Consider the following 26,998-nt stretch of genomic DNA (forward strand, 5'->3'; position numbering starts at 1 on the left):
CTAATAACATGTCAAGTAAGCACGACTTAGGCATAAACAGCTGAAAATGCAATGTCATCATTAAAATACTACCGTTCCGACTCAATCTATATGCTAAAATAAACGTGATTTTTTTGTATTTTTTTTTTGTTTTGAAATTTTTTAATTTTTTTGAATTTTTGTATATATATAGGAAATGAAATAAGCAATGCAAGACGAAAACTAAATGTGAATGCAAAACAGAATGAATGCAACGCAAAACCCTTCCCCATACCAAATCACACAATGTCCCCATTGTTCAAAATCATGTAAAAAAAAGCGAAAGGAAATGGGGGGTTGCGATAACTAACTAAGCAAGACAATGAAGGGGTGATTCAGAAACTCACAAGACTTTAAGCGCAGAAAAAAGGAAACCTCCCCAAACCAGCGTGAGCTAGGAGGTTTCAGTAGCCAGCAGTGCTACCATAGGTACCTGAAAAGAAACAAAAGCACCGCGCGTAATTCCGAAAAAGCAGTTTACGAAACGCAAAATTATGTGCAAAATAAGAAAACAGAAGAAAACAGAAATGAATCGGAAAATAAAGTGGAGAAAAGACTCCCTCAACTCCGCAAATCGACCAAACACAGCAGGGGAATGGTCGTGAACAGGTACAACAGTGAAGGCGGTCGATCGACCATAACAGCCAGTCGATCGACCAAGGTGACAGGAACAGAAGCCCCTGCAGTCGCGGTGATGTGACCATAATTGGCGCATATTTAGCCCCCGAATTAGCCTTGTTTCCATGCTTTTTAGTGCTTATTTGGGTCATTTCTTATCTTTAGTTCTTTGTTTTGCATATTCTTTGAGATTTTGATCCCTTGGTAGGAAAGGAGTAAGAATCTTGCATTTTCATGGCAAAACGAGACTAAATTGATCGAATTCAATGACCAAGCATCAAGGAGAGACAAGATTAGAAGGCCTTTGTACATATCATAGTAGAAGAGCAATGTTGTGAAAAGATCCTTGAGTCCCCAAGGAAATCCCCAAGGAATTTATGAAGAAAAGGGAAGAAAAGAAGAAGTTACTATGCTGACTGACAATCCGAGCGGATTGCCAGCAATCCGCCCGTCCATCCTCTGCACAATCCGAGCGTCCCGTGCCTGAATCCGCTCGGATTCACCCTCAACAATCCGTCCGGATTCTCCAGAATCCGCTCGGATTCCACCGCCCAAATCCGACCGTCCCGACCTTATTCCGCCCGGATTTCTTCACAGCAGGTGTTGTCCTCTTCAAGCTACGAAAAGAGAAGCCCTTCTCTCAGAAAATACCGGGTCCTTCTTGCTCAACTTAAAAAGTGTAATTACTAGTTTAGCCCTTAGTTAACCCTAATGCATCCTCCCTAATTTTCACTATAAATACCCCATTAGGCTAATTAGCGGAGCATGTTCTTCTTATCTGACACGTCTGTCGCGTACCTGCCAAAAATAACCAACTGGCTCTAACTAATATAGCTAGGGAAGTCGGGTCGAATCCACAGAGAGGTAGGAAATTGTCTGCTAAAACTAGGTTCGCCAAGGTAACCAATTTGGGGGGTTTATAAAATGTGATTTCTAAACTAAGAGGACAAGGAGAAGAGAAATAAAAAGAAAGAGTTTAACAGAATAAGGAGAATAGCTAAGACAAACGGTTCACCATAATCATCTGGTCGAGTAATCTAGGTCCCAGGTCAATGCAGTACGGTCTAAGGGGTAGCGAATGTCACCTTTCGGTCCTTAATTCACCATAAAGTGTAAACAGTTTAACTTTCGCCCTCGCTGCAATACTCTATTGTTCGCTACTAGTCTGCCTCTTCCAACCTTTCGGTCCAGGTCAAGGTCCACTAAGAATAAGGGTCTAACTGCGTCGACTCGATTAGGCAATTACAATTAATTGTAGCATTTAAACAACAAAGACGATACCGGCATTAACCTAGTAGATCGATTACCCTCCCTTCATGTTATGGATCCCCTATAGTCTTAGCATAGGAAATTAGCTACTCATAATCGTCGGATTAACAATTACAACAACCAAATAATTTAAACTAAGCATGATAAATAAACTATTAAGAGACTGATTGAACAATTATAAAGCAAAGAGAGAAAAGGATTTAAAAGCAGTAAATACGATTAAGAAATAAACTAGATTGATAATACCGAATCCGAGTAACAAATGTAGAGAATAGAAATCCAAAGAACAGTGACAGAAGTAGCAGTCGAAAATGTACGTAGTGAAGAGATGGGAGTAACGTCCTGTTTCCTCAGTCTTATACTGAAAAATCGTCTTAAACCTAATCTATGGACTAATTACAAAAGCCCATAAAAGATTAGGCGGAAATGAACTAAAAGCACACGAAAACCCCTCGATCGAGTAGAAAGATTACTCGATCGACCTCAAATCACTCGATCGAGCTAGAACAACCTCTCGATCGATCACTGCTTGCAGAACGTCCTCGATTGACTCCTTAAACTGGTCGATCGACCATTCTTGAGTGTGTAGAGCATTCGATCGAGCAGTAGACCACTCGATCGAGCTATGTAGGCATGTTAGGACTTGAACTGCTTCCCAAACTCAGCTCATGCGTCTTCCAAATGTTAGATGTCTAAGCTCCGGCTCCTTATTTCCCAGGAATGCATACAATTGGGACAATTAAGGCTTGATTTAGCTCCTCTCTGGTCAATTCCTGTAAAATACAATAAACGGACCAAAGTAGAATATTCGGGGTATTTGTAGCCAGATGCTACATAAAAGGCACAGAAATGCGTGTAAAAATGAGGTGAAAACCTTATATAAAAGACACGCATCAAATCTCCCCAAACCAAACCTTTGCTTGTCCCCAAGCAAATATGAATGCAACTAAGGGTAAACAATGGAACGGGACCAACGCATCAGCTACAAATCATCCACTAGAACCAATTCAATGCAACAAAATGACAAAATGGCAACTGGAAAGTGCAAACGAGCTTACTGAACCATCGACCTTGCAAGATTCAGAAGATGTCGGACTCTCACGGGTCGCTCGTCACTCAAAATCAGGCACAGGGTGAGTATAAACGTGAAAGATAGAAAGAAATTAGACACTCACCTAACTCGACCTATAAGAACATGCTTGCAGTTAACATGAATAAAGTCTCTACAACCGTACATATGCATTCCAACCATACTAATGACCAAGACACGTGTCGAGGACTTACATTTGGGTTAGTTAGGTAATGGGTAAGAAGGGGCTAAAATGAATTTGGATATATGGGGTTAATAGCTAGGCTAGCAACAACGGATCCAAATATAAACTGCATCCCATCTTCGTACTCATAACAGCAAGATGAAACGGTGCAACATTATGCACTAAACTCACAAAACACCAAAAATCGTCGACTCCCCATAGAATATGAATAAGACATGGGAGTGTGAAACATTGTGCAATTCTCATTCCTTTTTTTTCATTTAGAATTTTTTCTTCTTTTCATTTTCCATTTTTGTTTCTTTCTTTCTTTCCACTTTCGTTCTCTTTTTTTCCTTTTTTTTATTTCCCTTCAACATTTTTTTATTTTTCTTTCTTTCCCTTCAATTCTTCCACCATCTTCTGAAATCAGATAAAATAACCGTATTGCAGTAAAACATTCCAAGAACTACTCGTTACTAGCTCAGCTAGGGTAGGAAGTATTATAGAAAGTAGTTGATAGGACAAAAAGGCAATTTGGCTATGTGAGGCTCATGGGTAGAATGAAATAAGGGGGCTGCCTCTCCTAACACGCGTCACCATCCACAAACCGAATGCATACAGGTATTAAGAAGACTAGACTCATGCTTATCCAAATTGATGTTACATGTCTTAGAAAGAGTACTACTCACATCCTAAATGAAACCGGTCATGAATGTCACCAGTTTATAAAGCTCTAACCTCAGAATGTAATGTAGCTTGCCGACGTAATGAATCAGGTCTATTCGTTCAGATAAAGAAGGAACAAAAACTCGTAGATTATGCACATAATCATGCCAACTAAATGTCAAGAATATGCAGGGCTCAAGTAAGGATTCAAAGTAGCGTCAATGTTCAAACGTTCCGACTCAATTTAAACATGAATTTTTTGAAATTTTTTTTTGAATTTTATGATTTTTATATGATTTTTTTTTAATTCAAACAACAATGCATGCGAGAATAAATAAACGTGCAAGCAAAAATGCAAGAAACATGCAGACACAGATATGGATGCATACCTCCCCAAACCAAACCGTACAATGTCCTCATTGTACTAAAAATAGGGAAAGAAATGTAGACTGAAAGGAAAAAGGAGACGGAGTCAGAAAACTTACAAAACGTCATAAGGAGGGACCTCCCCAAACCGACCATGAACATGGGAGGTCAAAGAAAGTCGAGCAGCGGCTCCATAGACGTAAAACAGCAGCTGGAGGTCATAACTACTCGATCGAGCGCCTGGGACAGCTCGATCGAGTGATCCGGTGCATTGGAAGAGCTCGATCGAATGACGGATCACTCGATCGAGTTAACACGGGTTTGGATCTGGTCGATCGAGGACATTATCCCTCGATCGAGTAACAGCTGCATCAGAAAGTGCTCGATCGAACACAAAGTCATTCGATCGAGTACTTTAACCTGCAAAAGACGCATTAAAAGCAAGGAAAATACAGAGGGGGTTCATAAACAGCGTCTAAAGTGCAACGTAAAGCTAAAGAAAAACAAATAGTTCAACAAAAGTACAAAAAAAACTGTCCGGGCTGCCTCCCGGAGAGCGCTGGTTTAAGAGGTCCCGCACGACCTTTCTGGTATCAAGTAACTGGCGCGTCGAGCTCGTCGAAGCGCAAGACTTCAACGCGGTTGTCCGCTTCACTCGCCTCATGGTAATGCTTCACATATTGGCCATTCACCTTGAATCTATGACCCTCGGAATCTTCAAGCTCCACGGATCCAAATTTGGTAACAGCTGTCACCGTGTATGGACCACTCCACCTGGACTTCAGCTTGCCAGGAAATAGTCTCAAACGGGCATTAAACAGCAACACCTTCTGCCCCACATGAAACTCCCGAGGTAGGATTCTCTTGTCATGCCATCTCTTCGTCTTTTCCTTGTAAATGCGCGAGCTGTCATAGGCATTAAGCCTAAACTCCTCTAATTCATCTAGCTGCAAAAGACGATTCTGACCACACAATTTAGGATCATAATTAAGCTCACGAATTGCCCACCAGGCCTTACATTCCAGCTCAACAGGTAAGTGACACGATTTCCCATAAACTAACCTATAAGGTGATGCACCAATTGGTGTCTTAAAGGCAGTTCTATAAGCCCATAATGTGTCATCTAGCTTAAGACTCCAGTCCTTCCGTGATTTAGAAACTACCTTAGACAAGATCTCTTTCAGCTCACGATTAGAGACCTCTACCTGACCACTAGTTTGGGGATGATACCCCAAACCACGCCGGTGTTGGACACCAACTCTAGACAGTATGGAAGTGAGTTTCTTTTCCTTAAAATGCATCCCCCCATCACTAATGACGACCCTAGGGACACCAAAACGGGGGAATATGATCTTTTTGAACATCTTTATCACGGTCTTACCGTCACAGTGAGGTGAAGCAATTGCCTCAACCCATTTTGACACATAGTCTACAGCTACTAAGATGTACCTGTTACCTTTACTGGACGGGAACGGTCCTTGGAAATCAATGCCCCAGACATCGAAAACCTCAACCTCTAGGATGCCGTTTTGTGGCATCTCATGTCTCTTCGAAATATTCCCTGATCGTTGGCATGCATCACAAGCTGAAACAAAAGACTTGGCGTCAGCAAACAAAGAAGGCCAGTAAAAACCAGACTGAAGTACCTTAGCCACGGTGCGCGATGGACCGTGGTGACCACCATATGAAGAGGAGTGACAGCCTTCCAGGACTATTTTGGTCTCCCACTGCGGAATACACCGTCTGTAGAGACCGTCTGCACATTCCTTAAACAAGTAAGGATCGTCCCAGAAGTACTGCTTAGCGTTATATAGAAAACGCTTCTTTTGCGATGAGAAAGATCAAAGCGGCTCGCCACTGACAACGAAGTTAGCTATATCTGCATACCAAGGTTCTTGGTTAACAATAGACGATACAACAGCAAATAAAGTATCGTCAGGAAAAGAATCATCAATGGGTAGAGAATCTTCCCCTTCTTGTCGCATCAGCCGCGACAAGTGATCAGCTACAACGTTCTCAGCTCCTTTCTTATCCTTAATCTGCAGGTCAAACTCCTGAAGAAGGAGTATCCATCTCAGTAGCCGCGGTTTAGCCTCCTTCTTAGCAAGGAGATGCCTCAAAGCTGCATGGTCAGTAAAAACAGTGACTTCTGACCCAACTAAATAAGTACGAAACTTCTCTAAGGCATAAACTACAGCTAACAGCTCCTTCTCAGTGGTAGTGTACTTCACTTGAGCCTCATCCAGAGTTCGGCTCGCATAGTAAATAGCATTCAAGGCTTTGTCTTTCCTCTGGCCAAGCACCGCTCCTAGTGCATAGTCACTCGCGTCGCACATGATCTCAAACGGCAAGTCCCAGTTGGGAGGTTGTATGATCGGCGCGGAGACTAAGGCCTGCTTTAACCTGTTAAAAGCAGAAAGACAAGCATCAGTAAACACAAAAGGGGCATCCTTGAGCAACAGCTGTGTAAGTGGTTTAGCAATTTTGGAGAAATCCTTGATAAACCGGCGATAAAAACCGGCGTGACCAAGGAAGCTCCTCACCCCCTTAACATTAACAGGAGGTGGTAATTGCTTAATCACTTCCACCTTTGCCTTGTCAACTTCTATTCCCCTATCAGAAACCAAGTGCCCTAAAACAACTCCCTCGTTGACCATAAAGTGGCACTTCTCCCAATTCAGCACAAGGTTAACCTCAATACAGCGCTGCAACACTTTCTCAAGGTTAGACAGACAGTTAGAAAAATCACTTCCGTATACACTGAAATCGTCCATAAAAACTTCCATGATAGACTCAATATACTCTGAAAATATCCCCATCATACACCTTTGGAAGATGGTAGGGGCATTGCACAAACCAAAAGGCATTCTGCGATACGCAAAAACGCCCTTAGAACAGGTAAAAGTAGTCTTGGCCTGATCGTCCGGGTGGATAGGGATCTGAAAGAACCCTGAGTACCCGTCTAAATAGCAGAAAAATTTATGAGAAGCTAACCTTTCTACCATTTGATCAATAAAATGAAGGGGAAAGTGATCTTTCTTAGTGGCGGCGTTTAGCTGTCTGTAGTCTATACACATCCGCCAACCAGTCACTACTCGAGTAGGTATTAATTCATTCTTCTCATTCTTAACTACAGTTGTCCCTCCTTTCTTCGGGACTACCTGTACTGGGCTTACCCATCTAGAGTTACCTACAGAATAAATAATACCTGCATCCAGCAGCTTCATTACCTCAACCATCATAACATCCTGCATCTTCTGGTTCAGCCGGCGCTGACCCTGTCTGCAAGGTTTGTGATCCTCCTCCAGCTCTATCCTGGGCATACAAATATCGGGACTAATCCCCGTGATATCGTCCAGTGAATAGCCCATTGCTTTCCTGTTTTTCTTAAGTACAGCTAATAAAGAGGTCAGATGATCGTCACTAAGCTTAGCACTAACAATGACTGGATACTGCTCTGTATCGTCTAGAAAAGCATATTTAAGATGAGAAGGGAGAGGCTTACGTTCCGGTACCTTTACCTCAATGGAGCAAAGTGTGCTAATCATTTGTTCCACCTGCTCTCCCTCATGCTCATCTAAATCATCAACAAGAAAATCCAACGCAGCGTCATCGTCCTCTGGGCTATCTGCACACTCATCAAAAAGCATGAGAGCTTCCAGTGGGTCCTTCAAAAAAGAACCCGACCAGAAGTCATAAATAGACTCATCAATGATATCGACCGAATAACAAGTGTCCTCTATCATTGGGTGAGCTAAAGTACTGGGCAAACTGAATGTGATAGCGTCATCCCCTACCGCAAGAGTCGGGCGCCCTCATCGACATCAATAACGGCCCACCACTGTACAAAGGAATGGTCTTCCTAAGATAATTTGGGTCCGGGTGTCCTCGGCTATATCCAAAACAATGAAATCTACTGGGATGTAGAGCTGGCCTATTTTCACAGGCACATCCTCTAAGACACCTAAAGGTCTCCTAACGAGATCTATCACCATCCGTAGGGTAATGTTAGTCACTTTGAAGTGACTCATCTTCAATTTCTTGCGACGGGAAGGGCATGACACTAATACTGGCACCTAAATCGCAAAGGGCCTTATCAATAACCATATTACCTATGACACAAGTAATAGAAAAGCTGCCCGGGTCTTTCATTTTTGGAGGGGCCTTATTTAACAGTAAATTACTAGACTCTTCCATAAATGAAATTGTCTCAAATTCGCTCAAATTCCTCTTACGCGTCACGATATCCTTCATAAACTTAGCGTAAGTGGGTACCTGAGTAACAAGTTCGGAAAAAGGGACAGTTACCTGGAGGTTCTGCACGATGTCCACGAACTTACCGTACTGTTGCTCGATCTTTGCGTCCTTCAGACGACTTGGGAAGAGTACTGCGGTAGCGATGAGCGGTCCTGCAACCTTTTCTTTACCCTTATCAATGCGTGCGTCTCCACAGCGAGGGGAAGATGACACGGTGGCGGTATTAGATAGTAAATTAGAATTTCCGCCGCAAGTAATCGCATCGAGTACCTTTGTCGCTCGATCGACCTTGTTCTTCACTCGATCGAGTGATATATTCAGCATGGTTGCTCGATCGAGTAGAAGAGTCACTCGATCGACCGTCTTGGAATTCTGCACCTCTCGATCGAGCACCATTTTTATTCGATCGAGTCACTGGACGATTAGAACCGCTCGATCGAGTAGAAGAATCACTCGATCGAGTGGTTACAGCACACGCAGCAAGTATTTTTTGCAAGAACTCGTCTAGATCATCATCTGAGTCATCATCAGCTGTCAACACCTCGTTTTCTTCTTGAATAAGGTCATTTTGAAAATTCATCGCACTGGCTGGATCGCAAATTGGAAGAAACTTGGCTTGATCCGTCGCGTGTGTCAACTGCGCGACTTGCTCTTTCAACTCCGATATAACCGTATCAGATTTTTGTGACATACTCATCATAATGGATTTCAACTCGGCAATTTCTTCTCTTGCAGAGGGAGAGACCGGTTGTGGTACTGGCGTAGAAGGGGTAGAGACGCTCTTTATCTCTTCATATAGCTGAGAAAAAGGAACCCCTTGCTTGTACTTCTTGTAAGCAAGGGCACGCTCTATACTTGCTACACATTCATAAAGGTCATGTCCTTCCTCGCCACATCTACCACATGGCTCTGTATGCTCTGTAATCGTAGGCATCTTGCAAATAAACTTCCGAGGCAGAAGTTAACCTGCAGCTGATCAAACCTTGAAGAAAAATAAGATCGGTCTCAAGGAATAAATTCCCCGAGACGAAGGACAAACTTAATTAAAGCAACAATTATGTGCCACCTCCCCGGCAACGGCGCCAAAATTTGACACGTCTGTCGCGTACCTGTCAAAAATAACCAACTGGCTCTAACTAATATAGCTAGGGAAGTCGGGTCGAATCCACAGAGAGGTAGGAAATTGTCTGCTAAAACTAGGTTCGCCAAGGTAACCAATTTGGGGGTTTATAAAATGTGATTTCTAAACTAAGAGGACAAGGAGAAGAGAAATAAAAAGAAAGAGTTTAACAGAATAAGGAGAATAGCTAAGACAAACGGTTCACCATAATCATCTGGTCGAGTAATCTAGGTCCCAGGTCAATGCAGTACGGTCTAAGGGGTAGCGAATGTCACCTTTCGGTCCTTAATTCACCCTAAAGTGTAAACAGTTTAACTTTCGCCCTCGCTGCAATACTCTATTGTTCGCTACTAGTCTGCCTCTTCCAACCTTTCGGTCCAGGTCAAGGTCCACTAAGAATAAGGGTCTAACCGCGTCGACTCGATTAGGCAATTATAATTAATTGTAGCATTTAAACAACAAAGACGATACCGGCATTAACCTAGTAGATCGATTACCCTCCCTTCATGTTATGGATCCCCTATAGTCTTAGCATAGGAAATTAGCTACTCATAATCGTCGGATTAACAATTACAACAACCAAATAATTTAAACTAAGCATGATAAATAAACTATTAAGAGACTGATTGAACAATTATAAAGCAAAGAGAGAAAAGGATTTAAAAGCAGTAAATACGATTAAGAAATAAACTAGATTGATAATACCGAATCCGAGTAACAAATGTAGAGAATAGAAATCCAAAGAACAAAGGATGTATAGCAAATCGAAAATGTACGTAGTGAAGAGATGGGAGTAACGTCCTGTTCTCCTCAGTCTTATACTGAAAAATCGTCTTAAACCTAATCTATGGACTAATTACAAAAGCCCATAAAAGATTAGGCGGAAATGAACTAAAAGCACACGAAAACCCCTCGATCGAGTAGAAAGATTACTCGATTGACCGCAAATCACTCGATCGAGCTAGAACAACCTCTCGATCGATCACTGCTTGCAGAACGTCCTCGATCGACTCCTTAAACTGGTCGATCGACCATTCTTGAGTGTGTAGAGCATTCGATCGAGCAGTAGACCACTCGATCGAGCTATGTAGGCATGTTAGGACTTGAACTGCTTCCCGAACTCAGCTCATGCGTCTTCCAAATGTTAGATGTCTAAGCTCCGGCTCCTTATTTCCCATGAATGCATACAATTGGGACAATTAAGGCTTGATTTAGCTCCTCTCTGGTCAATTCCTGCAAAATACAATAAACGGACCAAAGTAGAATATTCGGGGTATTTGTAGCCAGATGCTACATAAAAGGCACAGAAATGCGTGTAAAAATGAGGTGAAAACCTTATATAAAAGACACGCATCATTATCAATAATTAGTGTAGTTAATATCAATCAAACCTCTCTTCAATATTGTAATCAAGTATTAATCAAGTTTTAATCCAAGTTTTAGTTCTTTAATCTCTCTTTTGTGTTGGGAAATGTGTCCTCAACAATAGTGCGATCACATGATTTAAATATCATTGTTAAATCTCATTTTAAAGAATACAATTGGGAAGTAATTTTGTTACTGTCAACTGGTCAACATATATCGGTAATGATTGGCTGACTAGAGTTTGACATTACTGTCGTGTGACGGTGGTGATCAGTTGACCCCCTAGGTCATACCTAAAGGGCAATACACTTAATTGATTATTTAATTGATCGTATAATGTTGCGAGTTAATTAAATTACTTGAAAAATTGACGGACGATTTTGGAAGTAAAATTTACGTATCAAATTGAAATGTGATTAAATGAGATACGGTCTGAGTAATCGAATTGTATCATTACTCGGATGAAATTATTGTTTAAAGAAACAATTGGATTTGAATGAATTATTATAAATGCGATTTATAAATGGTAAAATATTTTGGCACAAGTAATTATGAAATTACTAAGTCGATTTTTGTATGTGACGTATTTTTATTAATACGTTGATTTTTAATGTGTTAAAAATACATAACAAATTTATGTCACATATGACATGTGACATATTTACAATTGACAAAAATAATATGGATACCATATTAACATATGTGCCGAAAATAAGAGGAGGTTTAAGCTAATATTGTGGTTGTTTTATTAAGTGGTAAACACAATCATTACATGCTTTAGTAGCCATGCAAGCCTACTAAACATTGTGAAGACAAATGTATGCATGCATTGGCTACCCAATAAACCCCCCTCCACCCGGTTTTTGATGAGAAAACCATCATTGGTTTTTCATCCAATTTTACCTAATATTACACTAAAATGTGTGAGTGAGGATTCATTCTTTTACTTATCCAAAATATAGAATTCTAGAGAGACAAAAACCTCTCTTCTTCTTCCTCCATAAAACCGAAACATTTATGTGTTTATAAATGTTTTTGGTTCAATTTTTCTACCACATTAATATTATACTAGCTCTTGTAATATTAATCAAATTAAGTGAAAGCCTTGGGTATAAAGCTTGGGGAGAGATCTTATACTTAGATCTTTGTTCTTCCATAAGGATAAGCTCAAGAACAAGAGAGAAAGGTGATCTCTCTTGTGCCCATAAAACCGAAATACCCATTGTAAGGATGTGATTTCTCTTCTATTTATATTATTGTTTGCATGCATAAAATCCGTTTTAATTTTATGACAAATTAATTTAGACATATTTGAGTATGTTAAAATGTATAAAGATCTACATTTCTTTCAATTGGTATCAGAGCCACGGTTGTTTGCATGCAAATTGGTTAAAAGTTTTTCCGAGTTATATGAATAACAAAATAAAACTTGTAAAATTTGTGTTATTATGATATATCACGAAATAATTACATGCATGTTAATATTTCTGGTCCTAAAGTGTTTTAGGATATTTTGGTTAATTTTTCGGATTTTTATTGTTCATATTTTACAATAATGGCATTTAAATGTGATTTTATGAGTAAAAATGTCATTTTTGGTCTAAAAATAGCTATACTTCGAATTTTCACTTGGTTTTTGGATATGTTGTTACATATATTATTTTGAGATAACCTGTAAATTTTCATAATTTTTGCACTTGTTATGCTCGAAAAATGAATTTTTCATTATTAAATTCGGATTTAAGAGAAAAATAGGTTAATATGAGTTAAATTTCGAATCTGGTCATAGAAAATTTATATGTTGTCACATGCAATTTTACAAGATGTGTGTAAAATAATTGGCTATAAAGAAGTCTTTTAGCATGATTTATGAATTTTTGAAGAAAAATGACATAAATAGTGACTTTATTAGTGAAAATTAATAAAATATAATCTATGACTTAGGAAAAACGTCTAATGTTGCATTTTATTATTTTTTCCAGATCTAAAATTGAAAAGTTAATGAAAATAATTTTTCCATGTTTTTATGATTATTTTATTAAATATCGATAAACCGCAACATTGTTTTTCCGGAAAATTTTCGAAATTTTTAACCTAAGATTTTGAACATTATGAGTGTCATGGAATTTTTCCAGAATGTTCATGAATTTAAATTTCAAATTTTGAATTTATTTGGAATTTTTGGATTTATTTGAAGTTTAATAGCTTAATTTTGTATTTTTGGCCCATTTATGAACAATTTTGTAAATAAAAGTTAATTATGGTCAAATTATTAGTGAAGACTATATTTTGAGTCCTAAGAGGTTAGGGTAATTAACTTATGCATAAATATGAGTTTATGTATTTTTGTGATTATAAAATGTTGAAATCACGCAAATCCGTAAAAACCGAGTAATATGCGATATTGGCTAATTAAAAGGCGATTTAGCATAAAAATTGAGCATGTTCATACATATTATAATGCTGCATTTTTCTTTATGATTGTCATAATTTTAATTTATGTAATTTTGAATTATGTAATTTTACTTAGTATGGCCTTAGATTTTAATTGGTATTTCCCGAAATGTATGGGAATATCGATTCGGTTGTAATTTTATTGTGATCTCGTATCACCGTTTTGTAATTTAATAGATTTATTTTATTTTAGTTACAAATGTATAATAGGAAATTATGTAATTTATTATGTAATTCTATTCATTCCGGAGTTCCAAAAGACGGATTTCTTCAAGAATGGCGATACATAAAGACGGTGTTACCTCGAGATGCGTGCCACAACCGAAGTTCAAGGGACCAATGGAGTTGGTTTCCGAATATGTAATAGATTAATAGTTTTTCTATTTTAGGAAAGGCCATACTAGGATTTATTTATCTTTATGCTTGCATTTTATTTTATGTCACATGCATTGCTAAATCGCCATAACTAAACATGCATTGTCATTTTATCGAGTTTTTCGACCGTGTCAATTAGAATTATCGTAGTTCACCGCTTTAGTTCACTTAAAACGTGATAGATAATAAATTGACATGACCTCTCGCTAAAACAATCAATTGAGACATAGCCTTACCAAATAGTAGAAACCATGAAAACCTATTTCGCGAGGGAGTGCACTCGGCCCTACCGGGGTACAAACCTTGTTACGTAGGGGAAGTGGGTGATGAATGTTAATCCACCGAATTCATGTTGATAAGGGATGTATCGGCCCTACCGTGCCCGAGTTGATGTGGATTTGGATCATGGACACATTTATTCGAAATTTGGATTGAACTCAACAAAAGTTTTTCGATAAGGGATGAATCGGCCCTACCGTGCCCTTGTCGGATGTGTTTTGGGCTATAGATAAATATTAGAGTAATTTTATCGACCAAGAGTTCTAAAAGTAGAATCGATTAAAGAGTTAATCCACCGAGTTATATTGATAAGGGATGAATCGGCCCTACCGTGCCCAAGTTAATATGAATTTGGATCTTGGAATCATTTATCATAGTTGGGTAGAGGTCACTATGTAAATGCTTTACTTGTTATTTACAAGTATTAATATAACGATAAATGTTTTGTTTTCACTATTCCGTTATCATATTGTTCTATTTCTTTACCACAATTCATATACGATATCATTTCGTTTTTGATTCAAGTCTCCATTAAAATATCGTAACTAAAGACAAATATGAGTTTGCTTCTAAAATCTCAAATGAACCATTGCTAAGGATCTCTTGTAAAGAGTATAGATTAAAGTTATTCATTATCAAACAGGTTTTTGGTTCTTGACTAACATATCTACTTGCAATGGATTGTTTTTCCATGTACTTAAATGCATTAAGTACATCGAAGCGATAAAATTGTTTTGGTAATTAGTTTTGTCAAGAATTCGTAATTGACCAAAATAACGCAACCACTTCAATGAAAGTTTTTAAGACTAAAACGAACAAATGAAAAGTAATCTTCATGAATTCAATTTTGCTTCTCAAAGCAAAGACTCATTGAAATGAGTGGGAGCATTCTCTTAAACCGTTAAGATGAGAACGAGGTTCAAGAAGTAAAGATAATAATGGAATTGATACAAGGTAATGTTAAAAGTAAAGTTGTTGAGAATGACGATACTAAACCTATCAATCCCGACCGATATAGTTTCCATTGTCTTAAATGTTGGACACGAGAAAGGAAACTACCCCAAATTATTGAAGAATCAACAAGTTAGATGTGGGACATCTAATGGGACCTTCTTCTTTAAATGTTTATTTGATTAAACATAAAATTTTGCTAATACTACTTCGTCAATATTAGAAACCAGTGGAGGTTTTCATCATTGTGTTGGATACATAGGATGAATAGAATATGACGACTAGCAACAATGAAGTTGAGAGATAGAGTCATTGTGTACTAAATCTAGTTTTGGGTTTGGAGTTATGCTTAATTGTGACTATTAAGTACATAAACTCTAAATTAGAATACAAACTTGTTACGATACAAAAGAGGTTTCACTTTTGTGACCCTTTACACCACGATTTGATATATGGCTAGCCCATTATCAAGGTGATAATATTCTAAACCAAACTAGAACGATATATCATGAAGATGATACAAGACTCAAATTGGTAACCCAAGATTAAACCTTAAAATTTTGGAATGATGAACGCAAAGAGTTATCGAGTACTCTTGAAACCATTAGATTGTTAATGGTATATGCGTATCTTGTATTCAAAACAAGATGTGTCGTGCCTTTTTGGTTGAAAAGGAAATCGAAGTTGTATATCATCGATCCAAAATAGGTTGATCATTTTCTTTTACCAACAATTTAAGTTGACGCAAATATGTTCACTTAATAAGGTAAAAGGAGAAATCTTTGAAGAATTTCAAAGAGTTCAAAGAATCACGATTTAGTCGTGATGGGATTATCAAAGTGAAGACTTTGATATAAGCCAAAAGAAATGTGATATAGTATCACAAGTTAATCTCTCTTAGCACGCATTATGAAATAATGTGTGATTAGATAAGAAATCAAACGCTATTCGATATGGTTTGGATTTCAATCAAGTTACTTTGAGTTACTTGATCCTTTTGGGGATTTTATCATTTTTGTCTAAATTAATTTTTCCACTAAATCGAATCATATGAGATATGAAATGGTAAGGGTACCATGGTTGTAAGTTTTCACAAGAAACAAATGCTCATTTTTCCCTTTCATTTTTCATTTAGTACAACGGTTTTGCGGCTCATGAAGCTGTCTTTCTAAAATACAAGTTTATTTTAGAAGACAGAGTGGGAGAAATTATTCAAAGAGCCACAAAGATGTTATGTCGCAAGAAACTGGTCTTTCTTGGCTACGTGAGATGTTTTGTGTAAAACGTTGTCGCAAGAAACTGGTCTTTCTTGGCTACATGAGACGTTTTGTGTAAGACATTGTTTCTTCAAAACCTAGGAGGTTAAAATTCGTCACTTGTTAAAAATGATGAATTCATGTTACTTTTAAGAAAGTAAAGAGCTTATAACTTACAAAGAAATTGTTTGATTCAAGTTGATTACTTCAGAAAAGTAATGGACATATGACTTACATAAGAGTGTTCAAGTCACAACTCAATACAAGGCTTAGAGCCATGAGAATCCGAAATAAAAGGCTTGATTAGTGACAAAGGGTTTTTGCACTAATAAAGAGATATTTCAATGTAAGATTGGTTGCAAAGGGTTTTGCACTAGTTGAAATGCTTAAGTCTATTTGGATCTTCTTAGGGATTGTGTTTCATTATGAGGTTATGAAATACGAAGCAAGTGATAAAACCCACTTCTTCAAAAGAAGGAATGTATTCAATACATGTCTTGAGTTTAGTAGATTCTTGCAATCCTAAGATAATGTGAAACTTAAGAGAGGGTCTTAAGTAGGACATCAATGAGTTAGAATCAACATTTTGATCATGTGATAAAACATTTCTCGATAAGTCGAGAAGTTGTGTTTATACATGGAGTTTAGTGGGAGTTACGGAAATTTTAATTAGTCCGATATGTGGATGACATATTGATCATTGCGAATGATTTAAGACTTTTGGAGTATTATAATACATCTTGAATATCCGGATTTATGAAGATAAATCCACATGATATTAGGGTCAGTAAGAAGTCTTATGTTGATAAGATTCATGACTAGTTCAATTAAATTGAACATATTTGATTGATTTCATTTGCTTCCGCTGCCGAATCAATTAAAAGAAATGATGTATAACACTTCATATGCTTTGAGTATGATGAATTGTTTTCAAAATCGAATTTAAGTAATCTTTACCAAGTAAGCCATAAAGATTACCCTTAAGTGCTTACAGAAGCATTAAGGCTATAAAGCAAAGTGTTTATGATGCAATATTGTGTAAGGGTGTTACACAAGTGACAATTGACAATTGAGATTGCGCATGGTTTCCGACAAAACCATAATCAAAACACATTAAGATGGTTAAGATACCATTGTGGCTATATTAATTAAGAAGTAGATTTTCTAGAATCGTTCTAGGAAATAAAGAACAATGAGAGATATTTATAACGGAAATTGAGTATACTTGCGATCATGAGATGTGCAAGAGGGATGGGTCCCGCACATTAATCGTGAAAACAGTGGGAGCTATTCTTAGGCTAGAGGACCTATGTCTTGATTGGATCTCGACACGTACTCAGAAAGTTTTGTAATGCAAATGTATACATTACAAAGGAAAACGAGTATGTAGTGAGGTTGAGTAAGGTACAAGAAATTGATAAAACCTACTAACCAAAGCCTTCTCAAAGGCTAAACATGATGAGTCATGTCATTTCAATTGAATTGAAATGAACAACTACGTACAAGATCAAATCGGATTATAGAACATGAAATAGTAATCGGGCATTGACTATTCATGTGTGATAATCGCATTTGTCGTTCGAGTTTTATTTTAAAACTCTTTTATTATACTTTGTTACATCCAAACGGGTTGTAGTGACAATTGAACCCCGTTAAAGTGAACACGGATTAGCATTGTATTCGCCCATAGTCACTTGTATGAGGTGACGTCTCGAAGTGACTAGAGTGTGATGCGATTGATGGCAAGTTCAAGTGCCATACAATCATGTGAGATGACTAGTCGATCACATAGGCAGATTGTTAGGAACACTTTGTCGGGCCTTATGACCGCTTATAGAGTTCTGGCAATTTATATAGCCTGGTCGTGGCGAGAGTTGCTATAGTATTCAAATGAGTCGATTCTTTTGACTAAAGACTATTCACCTAAGATGGCACGATTTCAGATTAACTTTGATTTGTGTTACTACGACCTTCGTAAATGGGGTCAAATGGGCATATTTTGGGTTATGATGGTGTGGCTAGTCGAAGGGAATGAGTGCGATAGGAATTGTCCATCCCCTTGTCAGGGTTAAAACAATATCTCGGGGCCACTCGAGGAGTAATGAACTGGAAATGCGTGGCCACGCTCGGAAGGCATCCAGAGTGGATAAATCCGGTCAATCAGTTATTCTCCAGATCGAGGAAACCACTCTCGATATGATCACTTGCAAGTACGACCTGAAAGACACCTTGCATTGAGTGGGAGATAGTAATAGGACAAGAGAATTGGTGACGCACACTTGTCGAGGACAAGTGGGAGATTGTTGGGAAATGTGTCCTCAACAATAGTGCGATCACATGATTTAAATATCATTGTTAAATCTCATTTTAAAGAATACAATTGGGAAGTAATTTTATTATGTCAACCGGTCAACATATATCGGTAATGATTGGCGACTAGAGTTTGACATTCTTGTCGTGTGACGGTGGTGATCGATTGACCCCTAGGTCATACCTAAAGGGCAATACACTTAATTGATTATTTAATTGATCGTATAATGTTGCGAGTTAATTAAATTACTTGAAAAATTGACGGACGATTTTGGAAGTAAAATTTACGTATCAAATTGAAATGTGATTAAATGAGATACGGTCTGAGTAATCGAATTGTATCATTACTCGGATGAAATTATTGTTTAAAGAAACAATTGGATTTGAATGAATTATTATAAATGCGATTTATAAATGGTAAAATATTTTGGCACAAGTAATTATGAAATTACTAAGTCGATTTTTGTATGTGACGTATTTTTATTAATACGTTGATTTTTAATGTGTTAAAAATACATAACAAATTTATGTCACATATGACATGTGACATATTTACAATTGACAAAAATAATATGGATACCATATTAACATATGTGCCGAAAATAAGAGGAGGTTTAAGCTAATATTGTGGTTGTTTTATTAAGTGGTAAACACAATCATTACATGCTTTAGTAGCCATGCAAGCCTACTAAACATTGTGAAGACAAATGTATGCATGCATTGGCTACCCAATAAACCCCCTCCACCGGTTTTTGATGAGAAAACCATCATTGGTTTTTCATCCAATTTTACCTAATATTACACTAAAATGTGTGAGTGAGGATTCATTCTTTTACTTATCCAAAATATAGAATTCTAGAGAGACAAAAACCTCTCTTCTTCTTCCTCCATAAAACCGAAACATTTATGTGTTTATAAATGTTTTTGGTTCAATTTTTCTACCACATTAATATTATACTAGCTCTTGTAATATTAATCAAATTAAGTGAAAGCCTTGGGTATAAAGCTTGGGGAGAGATCTTATACTTAGATCTTTGTTCTTCCATAAGGATAAGCTCAAGAACAAGAGAGAAAGGTGATCTCTCTTGTGCCCATAAAACCGAAATACCCATTGTAAGGATGTGATTTCTCTTCTATTTATATTATTGTTTGCATGCATAAAATCCGTTTTAATTTTATGACAAATTAATTTAGACATATTTGAGTATGTTAAAATGTATAAAGATCTACATTTCTTTCAATTTGTTCATCCTTTATTTTGGGTAATTGAAGATTATTTGGGTTATTATTGGGAGATTGACAACCTCTTAATCTAGCATTCAAGTACTTCTATTATTCTTGCTTTATTATTGTAATCATTAGTAGGTATAATCTCTTAATCCCTTTTTAATTATTGTTAATTACTTTCATTTATTCATCATGTTTCTTATTGTTGGTATGATTGACAACCTTGCTAGCATGATCAACATGATAATGAGTGAGTAGTCTCTTAGCTAGGGTTAATGGGTGATTAGGGGAAACCAACATGGGGAATGATTCATGCTTAAATTAATATGCTTTCATGTTTTATTTGCTTGCTTGTTTTGATCTCAACTCATGCACATGTTATATTTGATGAAATGCTAAGCCTATGAATCCTTGCATTTACTATCATCTCCTATCTTTTCAATGAGACTTGTAAGACATAACCCAACTCGAGTCTCATTAGACCATGCATGTTGTTGAGTAGGGAAGATTAAGTCGACTTGTAGGTGTTGTACAATCTAATCGATTCGGCTCCGGGACCCAAACTTTCCTAGGATTGTAAGATATAACCCAACTCAATCTATCACAACAATAATTGCTTGCTTATAATTTGAGAACATGTTTGTATGATCATATCCCATGATTCCCCTATGACCCCATGACACCCTAGTGCTTTTAATCAATTGTTTACACCCCTTTTTATTCATCTTGCTTGTTTATTTTCATTGTTATTCTAGTTTAGTAACCTTCTACATCAACCCAATTTGTGACACCCCTTAGACACCACTAGTTACAATAGAAATCTCATTTCAACTCCCGTCCCTTGGGATCCGACTTTTACTTGCCTCTTTACTAATTGTAGAGTTGCTTGTTAAGCTATAAATTGTGTTTTGATTCGACCATGACCAACGACCACATCTATATATTTGTGAATACGAAACGGACCGATCAAAAATGGCGCCGTTGCCGGGGACGGTGTTTGTTTGATTTAGATTTCTTTTTATTGTTATTAGTTGTGTCTCTCTTCACCTTGAGGAAGTAAAACTCCTCAAGGTTTGTTCTAATTGTTTTTGAGTTGTTTGATATTTTGCATGTCTAGAAGGTTACAAAGTGATTTGCTACCTTTTGACCGTGAAATCGAAAGAACCTTGACGAACAATAGGAGACTTGTTAGAAGGAATTTGAGAGGTGTTAGTGAAGTTGTTCAACCCACTAGTGAGTTTGTCAATCCTTTCGCAATAGAAGGAGAAGAAAACCCATTACACAATACCCCACAAAATCCACCTACAATGCCAAAATTCTCGTCACACTACGTACCCACCGAGGAGAATCTACCAAATGGTACTCCTACACCGCAACATCTCACCGGAAATTTTATTGCCAAGTCCGCCTTCATCCAACTAGTTGAGAGGAGCCAATTTGGGGGGATGCCTAGTGAGGATCCTCATTCTCATATGGAAACCTTTTGCGATTATTGTGATGCTATCTCTCAAACGGGCGTGACTCAAGACCAAATTAGATGGGTCTTATTTCCTTTTTCCTTAATCGGCACCGCAAAGCAATGGTTGAAGGGCCTTGATAAGGCCACCCTTGGAATAGATTCTTGGAAGAAGTTGGCTCTAGCTTTCTACAAAAAATTCTACCCACCGGAAAAGACCAACATGCTAAGAGCTCAAATTACGGGTTTTAAGCAAAGGGATGAAGAGTCTTTGTATGAAGCTTGGGAGCGGTTTAAAGGTATTTGTCGCTCATGTCCTCACCATGGACTTAGCGAATGGTTTTTGGTGCAACAATTTTGGAATGGTTTATATGAAGATTCTAGGAACATTCTCAATATGGGATCAAATGGAATGTTCACCGAAGTTGATGACAATCAAACATGGAACAAGATTGAGGAAATGGCGGTCCATAACTCACAATATAGTAGGCCTCGCAAGGCTACTAGAGGAGGAAAGTATGAAGTGGACTCTGTTACTCAATTGGGTGCTCAACTTAGTGCTCACATTGACACAATCAACTTGAAGTTTGAACAAGCTATGGCTAGACTTGAGGAAAACTCAAAATCATCGAAGCATCATGTCAATGCCATGACGGCATCCTCATCAATCCCAAGTGGGATATGTGAGAATTGTGGAACTTTGGGTCATGACCCAAGTGAGTGTAGGGGAACAACCGAACAAGTGAATGCTTTCCAAGCATATAAGAGTGGTACCCCTTATTCCAATTTTTACAATGAAAACACCAAGTTCCATCCAAATCTCTCATACAAAAGCCAAAATGTTCAAAACCCTCAAACAACATACACTCCACCACCCATGAGAAACCAAAATCAAAGACCCTTTTACAATCAAAACCAAGGTTACCAAAATCAAAATCCATACAATCACCAAAATGACCAAGGTTTTGATGTCCAAAAAGCGGTCCTCCAAATGCAAAAGAATCAACAAGAATTTTTCACCCAAATGCAAAAAGATAGCCAAGCAAAAGAAACCACCATCAACAACATTCTAGCTCACACCAAGATGTTGGAAACACAATTGACTCAACTAGCATCTTCAAGCTCACAAAGACAAAAGGGGCAATTACCACCTCAAAGTAATCCCCCTAGACATGAAACGGTTAGTGCCATTCACTTGAGAAGTGGTACAAGGTATGAAGCACCGAAGAAGCAAGTTTAGGATGAAGTTGTGGAAGCTAGTGAAAAGGAAGAAATTGTGCAAAACTCCAAAGACGGAGAATCATCAAAAGAAGAAAGTTCAAAGAAAAATGAAGACAAGGCCAAAGAGAAGGAGCCCATTGTGATTAGACTTGCTTTTCCAAGCCGTCAAGCCAAGCCCAAATTTGATGATCAACTTGGAAAGTTCATGGAAATTGTGAAGAATTTAGAAGTCTCAATTCCTTTCATGGAATTAATCAATCACGTTCCGGCCTATGCGAAGTACATGAAAGATATCCTCACAAAGAAGAAGTCGATCCGGAAACTTGAGACTATCGCCTTCACTAAGGTGAGTAGTGCAATACTTCAAGGGAGTTCACCTCCAAAGTTAAAGGATCCGGGAAGCTTCTCAATATCGTGTACCATTGGCGACACGACGATCAACAAAGCCTTATGTGATCTAGGGGCTAGTGTGAGTGTCATGCCGTACTCGGTAAGTAAAAGGTTGGGGATGGGAGAGCTTAAATGCACCAACATCACACTCCAAATGGCCGATAGATCGACGAAGACACCGTTAGGGATATGGGAAATGTCCCCGTGCGAATTGGGAAGTTTTTCATCCCGGTGGACTTTGTCATTGTTGATATGGAGGAAGATTCCAACATTCCAATCATCCTAGGAAGACCTTTCCTACACACCGCCGGTGCGGTAATTGATGTGAAACATGGTGAGCTCACTCTAGAAGTAGGAGATGAAAGCATAACTTTTAATCTTGACAAGACTATGAGAGCTCCTCGTTTGCATGAACCATGTTTCATGATTGATCATTATAGCCGAAAAGATGAAAGGAAGAAATCGGAACTCCAATGGAAGAAGAAAGTTGAAGATGCTCCATTCAAAGAGCAAGTGAATTGTTACAAGGAGAGCTTGCAAAGCTCATCAAAATCAACCAAGGAAGAAGAGGATGGCCTCATTAGCCAAGAGAAGAAATTGGGAGAATTGTCTCCATCTAAGCAAGAGATTTTCAATGATCAACTCAATGAAGTTTGTGGTCTTTGGGACGACGAATTTGAAGGGATTTTTAATCCCTACATTGGGCATGCCATCGATCATGATCAACAACAAGGGCCACGGTCTATTGAGGACCTCTACCATTATAATGAACAAGCTTTTGATTACTTCTTCAAGGTGTTGAGCAACATCAACAACACCTTGAACATGCCCCCTTGACATCTCATCGAGAATGAGAGTTTGGTGGAGTCCTCCCTAAACCACCACTTGTAAATATTTCTAACTCCCTAACTTACATTTCAATTCTTGTATTGCATTTTTGTCATTTTTGGATTTGTATTTACTTTGATCAAAATAATTGTCATGTAAGAGAGAAGTGAGGGAGGGACTAACAATTTCAATTGATGTGTAGTGCTTTACCTTAGTGTGGGGATGGCAAATTGCCTAGGCTATCCATGCCTTAGTAGTGCCCCCACAATGAAGAACACAAGACTTGAAAGAAATAATGGAAGAATGACAAAGGGAATGCGCTGTGCACGGGTGGAACTGAATCCGTGTATATAGGGGAAGAATCCGAGCGGATTCCCAAGAATCCGCCCGTCTTATGCAATCCGAGCGTCCTGCAGAAAAGACGCCCGTCCTGAACTGAGCTGAATTTTGAAATTTTCTTGACTGTTAAAGAATCCGAGCGGATTTCTGAAAATCCGCCCGTCTTGAAGAATCCGTCCGTCCAGGAAAAAAGACGCCCGTCTTTGCAACTGAGGAAAACAAGCAAAATTCTCTGGACAGAAATCCGTCCGTCTTTGAAGAAATCCGCCCGTCCCGTGTTCAGCAAATCCGAGCGGATTGTACCAAATCCGCCCATCTTTAGGCGAGTTTTTTCAAAGGTAGAAGAAGCAGAATCCGCACGGATTGAGCCTAATCCGCACGGATTGCCTCTGCAGTTTTGAAATTTTCGGCTTCTTTATAACCCCTCCCACCTTCATTCATTCATTCATTCATTCATAAACACTACCCACAACATCAAAACCCTCATCCTCTCCATCATAAAAACAAAAACCCTCAACAACATTCAACAAAAACAAATCAAACCATCCTTCCAACAACAAATTAATCACTCCATCTTCAAGAAAAATCAAAACCAATAACAAAATCTTCAACCTTTGAGTTGATCTTTGTTTTCATAAAGGCAAAGCCTTTTACCTTCAAATCGATTTGGGCATACTACAAATTGAAGATTTTTCACTCTTTTCTTGGTTAGTTCATCAATGGCAAGGACTAAGGGTGCAACAAAGACAACAAAGGCACCAAAGGCTAAGGCACTCTCACAAAGGCAAAAGGCTCTTCAAACAAAGAAAGCTTTGGCTATGGTGGTGGCAACACCAAACTTGGAAGTGCAACAACAACAACAACCTTCTATGGGACCATCAACATCTTCTACTCCGGTAATTAATCAACTTTTGCATTATCCGGAGGTAACTTTTATTTCCGATACCCATAGAAATACCTTTGTCAAGTTTGCTATGAAATCTATTCAATCCACCAAATTCATATGTAAAGATGCCTTGGAAAAATTGGGTGTTCTTGAACAAACAAAAGCCTTTTTCAAAGCCATGGGGTTGAAGAAATTGTTTGAAACAAAGGAATTGACATACCCCTCCCTTGTCTTGGAATTTTTAAGTTCTTTGAAAGTCACCAAAGTTGAGAATAGAGAAAATCTCGAGTTTCGTCTAGCTAATGTTAGTAGACGCATTACCTTTACGGAATTAGGTGAAATTTTGGGTCTTAGTGATGAATCGAGTTATCTTAAGCATTATGGAAAGTATGACCCCGAGCCTCTTTGGGAGGCAATCTCCGGGAAGAAATTTGAGGATTTTCATGCATGTCGTGCTCTTTTGGTCCATCATCCGGGCATAAGAGTATGGCACAAGGTTGTGGGAAATACCATAATTGCTAGGAAAGACACCAATCATTTCACAAGACTTGATTTTATTCTCCTTGAATCGGCTTTGAATATTGGAAGAATTCACACCAAGCCTTACAATTCTTTGAGGCTCTTGGTAGAAAGATGGCTTAATGTTGATAATGGGAAGAAGGGCACGACCGTTATTGTCAATGGCGGCCTAGTCACGGTCCTAGCTAAGCACTTTGATCCTAATTTCAATAAGGATAAGAAGTACAAAGCAAAGGAAGGTGGCCATCTTATTGATATGCATATTATGATTCACAAGTTCAAGTGGGTTGCCCATAACCCCTTGATACTAAATATGGATGGCTAACTAGTGAAGCTAGATCGTTCACCTTGCCCTCGAAGATTTGTCGCCTAAGCGTCCACCGGACCAATTATCTACTTCCCCTTTCCGAAGAAGCCGAGTATATCATTCAACAACAAAAGGGTGATCTTGAAACCCCTCCTCTTCCATTGTCATACATCACCTTACCCCTTTAAGTATGAAGAGTTCAAGCCGGAAGGAATTGAAATTGGGAAAGACTATGTGACTCTTCTCATGCAAGCTATGCACAAGCAAGCCCATGAAGATCGGAAAAATGTGCATTTGGCTCAATATCCACCCCTCCTACATCTAGCTAGGCAAGGACTCCTTGATCCATCTTGTCCTTTGCCTAGTTGGGCGGATAGAGAAGTCTTATTTACGGGTGCATCTAGGGACGTGGTGGGAGACAATGAGGTTGTTGGAAATGATGAAGAAGTTGATGATAATATTGAGGAAGAAGCAATGGAAGAAGAAAGGGATGGTGAAGATGATGAGCAAGATGAGGAAGAAAGTGAAGAAGCAAATGACAAGGAAAGTGGCAATGTGACCACTTCTCATGAGGGAAGTGGTGATGATGATAGCATGATGGAAGACTAGCAAGCCTTGGAGACTCCAACACTCCCATGGTTTGTCTATATCTCTTTGTATTTTATTTCATTTTGATCATTGTTGGTTTAGTTCTAGCAACATCAAAGGACTCACACCTCGGTACCATTGAGGTGTTCTTATTTTATTGTTCCCATTTGTAAAATCCAAAATGACAAACTAGTTTCATGCATAGCATAGTGTATGCATGAACTATACCCATCCTTGGACATTAGCAATAGTGTCTCACTCGGTTTGGGGAAGTTAATGCATACGCAACGGGAGGTAATCTAAATTATCCTCTCCGTCATAACAAAAACCATGCATCATGTAGTGTAGCTTAGTATAGAATTGCATTTAGTATAGAAATCATGCATCATCTTTGCATAATTTCCATCATTTTGGCCATTGAGGACAATGCCCATATTAGTGTGGGGATGGGAATTCTAACATTTAACTCTTATTCAAAAACCCATAAAAATTGAAAAATTTCAAAAATCATAAAAATTGAAAAAATTGAAAACCCAAAAACAAGTTCATTTCCTTTGTATATATTGTCTTGTATATATTGTGTTTGTTTTATCCTTGTTCACATTGATTGACTACGCCACATCCGAGACATGAAGATATTGAAGACCGCATGGTATGATCTTTCCAATCTCCTTTTTCCT

General features: G+C 38.2%; 1 non-coding gene across 1 annotated transcript; it reads right to left on the minus strand.

Moving 5' to 3' along the window:
* Positions 1–21,463: 21,463 nt before the first annotated feature.
* LOC141638120 (small nucleolar RNA R71) lies at positions 21,464–21,570 on the minus strand. The gene has a single exon (XR_012542010.1). It is a non-coding gene; the product is annotated as a small nucleolar RNA R71 (small nucleolar RNA).
* Between the last annotated feature and the right edge of the window lie 5,428 nt (positions 21,571–26,998).

Source organism: Silene latifolia, unplaced genomic scaffold, assembly GCF_048544455.1.
Source record: "Silene latifolia isolate original U9 population unplaced genomic scaffold, ASM4854445v1 scaffold_180, whole genome shotgun sequence".
Lineage (NCBI taxonomy): Eukaryota > Viridiplantae > Streptophyta > Magnoliopsida > Caryophyllales > Caryophyllaceae > Silene > Silene latifolia.